The 3,175-nt window shown below is 36.8% G+C and overlaps 1 non-coding gene across 1 annotated transcript; it reads left to right on the top strand.

Annotated features, from left to right (window-relative positions):
• Window positions 1-1,325: 1,325 nt before the first annotated feature.
• LOC124097538 (U6 spliceosomal RNA) lies at window positions 1,326-1,430 on the top strand. Its single transcript, XR_006853273.1, has one exon. It is a non-coding gene; the product is annotated as a U6 spliceosomal RNA (small nuclear RNA).
• Window positions 1,431-3,175: the final 1,745 nt, after the last annotated feature.

The raw sequence follows: 3,175 nt of genomic DNA on the forward strand, positions 1-3,175 counted from the left end.
GCAAGGCTATGGACATGATAGAGAAGGCAGTGTTAGGGGACACTGGAGTATCCAACAGCAGTGCCCCAGCCTCAGCAGCAGGAGGGGTGATGCAGGTATGAATAAGATTATCAAGGGGTATTTGTGGTAGTCTTCTAATACCAAGGGGTAGGAGATGGAACCTGACATTCTAGTAACTACAGCTGTGGCTGACTGAAGAAATGACTCTTTGCTATCATCTCCTTCCTGAAACTGATTAGTACTCCCTTTAGATTTTTCTCAAACTCTCGAAGGGGAGAAATCCTACTTTGTTTATATTGGTTTCCCTGGATTACAGTGCCTGGGACACCATGTGTTAGTAAATAAGTGTTTCTGAATGATTGATTGAATGTATAAATAAATAAATGAAAAGTAAACATTAATTTCTTTGTGAGCAACTTTATTAGACACTGGATTGAGTAGGAGATAGAAACTACAAACGAGGAAGAGAGCATCTGCGTTCCTAAAGAGGCTTATGCCAAGTGGAGGTGCTAGAGAAGCAACAGTTAACACAGTGGAATCAAGGTTGATGGAGGGCGAGGAAGTGCTAAGCTTAGACTGACTCTAATGTTGTTTGCTTCCAATTTCATAGAAGTATATTGGTATTTTGATACTGAAGGGTCTTTTCTCTCTCTTTTTTTTGTACTTCTTGATTGTTGATAAAATTGATTGGCATTTTGAGTAATTTAGAAAATGTTAAAAGGCAGGATAAATATGAATCATAAGCTTACCACTCTGGCAACTTTTTATTACTATTTTGACATATTGCTTTCTAAACTTTCCTTTGAACATGTTCTACATATGGAGATCATATTACACCTAGAATGTTATCTTATTTTTCTCCCTCCCCCATTTACTATGTCATTAAAATATTCTTTCCAAGCATGACAAGTAACTTTCTTAGTTTTCTTTCTGTGTCAGTATCATGGCTCACTGAATAATACTCTTTCTGTTGGACACCTGGGTTTTTCAAATTTTTAATACTGTAAATAATGCTGTACATTTCAGATGAGATTCACTGAAAGTTAATTTCCAGACAGAGATGAGAAGATATTTTTATAGTATTTTGTGTGTCTTGATAAATCGCTTTTCAGAATGCTTGAACCAATTTCCACCCATTACTGACTCAGTGTGCAAGTGTCTGCCTTACCATGTACACAGGCATTTTGAATTTCTGTCCTGGCACAGGGTCGATGTCAGAGAATCCTTCCCAGCTCTCTAGTCAGGAGAGAAATCCGATTAAATAGTTACATTTGAATAATGCCATACCACTTTCTCATATTAAATTAGTAAAACATTAATACAGAGTTCTCACTTTGGTAGCACATATACTAAAATTGGGATGTTACAGAGAAGATTAGCATGGCCCCTGAGAGGATAACATGCAAATTCATGAAGCATTCAATATTTTCACAAACCTAACCAAATTATGCTATATGCATGTATGACTATATCATGATACCTTCCAATTTTACATACAACTATAATGCACCAATAAAAATAAATACATAAGTACAAGGAAGACCAGTAGAGTAGAGGAAAAGGATCAGGAGGAGATGAAAAAAGGAAGTATTGAAGACCGAAATGGCGCATTTATGACTATGTCAAAATGAATCCCACTATTACGTAAAACTATAATTCACTAATAAAAACAATTAGAAGAAAAACAAACAAAACACAAACCCACATTAAGTGTCAGAGACAAGCCTTGAGATGGCGACTATTGACATTGTTGATGGCAGGATGAATTGATGTGACGCTTTCAGAAAGGTAATTTGGAAATACTCTTTTAAAAAGATCAATGGCCATATAATTTCAGGTCTGAAAATACTTCTCAAGGAGCCAATCCCAAGGAAAAAACAGTTCTTTTCATCAAGAGAATAAAACATAAAAAATGTTAAGCCCCCTCAATGTATGTGGTATGTAGGGAAAATATTTGAGTCAATGTGGCATATCTACGTAATGAACTTGAGATGCATTTACCTCAAAATACCATAAAATTTTTGTGGAAACATGAGAACACAATAAATTTTGACTGAATTTAATTAGGATTATGTAATAACCATGGCATTATATGGGTAAGATGGAAAAGGGTCAAAAATAGAGACATTGACTCTTTTGATGAGTACAGAGGTAGACATGGCATTATAATGCAGTTTTTCTGAACTTACTTTGTCTTGATTTGTTCTCTCTTTCTTTCCAACTCTCCGAGGCAGCTGTTTTCTTTTTTGTCCCATAGCAAAATGGTGTCTAACGGGCTCCTTAACTAAAAGGCATAGAGTGGATATTTTCAGGGTGAGACCAAGGTCACAAGTAACATGAGATCTTTACATATGACCTCAACCTGGGAGAGCCAAGGAAGTCATACAGCAGTTTGTTTTCCAAGTTTTAAAAACACTCACCAGTCCGGTCAGTGGAAGGAGGATTGCTACAGACCCGGAGGAACTTCACAAAGATTGGAAAGAATGTGTTTGGCAAAGGAATCCCTGGCCTGAGCTGCTGATTTTTAGGGAGAGAAAAGGAAATCCCAGATAAAACTGCAAAAGCAGATGTCACAGAGGACAATAGATTTGAGAGAAAGAAGTAACATGGTGTGAAGTATCACAGGAACTCTCAGATAAAAATATATTCAGGAACAAATCTCACAGCCACCCCCCCCCATGGGTACACGACAACAGGTTCAGGACAGGGTTCAGTGAAGGGAAGAAAGTAAGTGTGAAATTATCAAATCAAATATCATAGGTATCAGTGCAATATGGCAGGGTGGGCTTAAAGGTGAAGAATGATAATTGAAAGTTCAATACAGAAAACATGGGAGGGGGAATGAAGTAGTAGGGTCCATTTGGACAATAATGACTTGTAAGGTAATCTTGAGTCTGAAGTAGGGTGAAATGAAAGATAAAAGGACAGTGAGATTAATGTGATATTATCAAAGTATTATAGCACCAACCACCTGATCAGAGGGAGGAAATCCATGATGATCCTTGAAATGTACACAAAGCTGACCCAGGACTCAAGAACATAGATCATTGCCCATGTCCTCTAAGACTCTTCATTAAAAAAAAAAAAAATCCACTGCATTATATTTATTTGTAAGTGTCTTTGACAACATCATCTTCCAAAAGGTTAAGGGAATCAACAGAGAATAGAAAAATTT

The sequence above is a fragment of the Marmota monax genome, unplaced genomic scaffold, assembly GCF_021218885.2.
Source record: "Marmota monax isolate L192 unplaced genomic scaffold, Marmota_monax_Labrador192_F-V1.1 WCK01_AAM20220418_F8-fsc00020, whole genome shotgun sequence".
NCBI lineage: Eukaryota > Metazoa > Chordata > Mammalia > Rodentia > Sciuridae > Marmota > Marmota monax.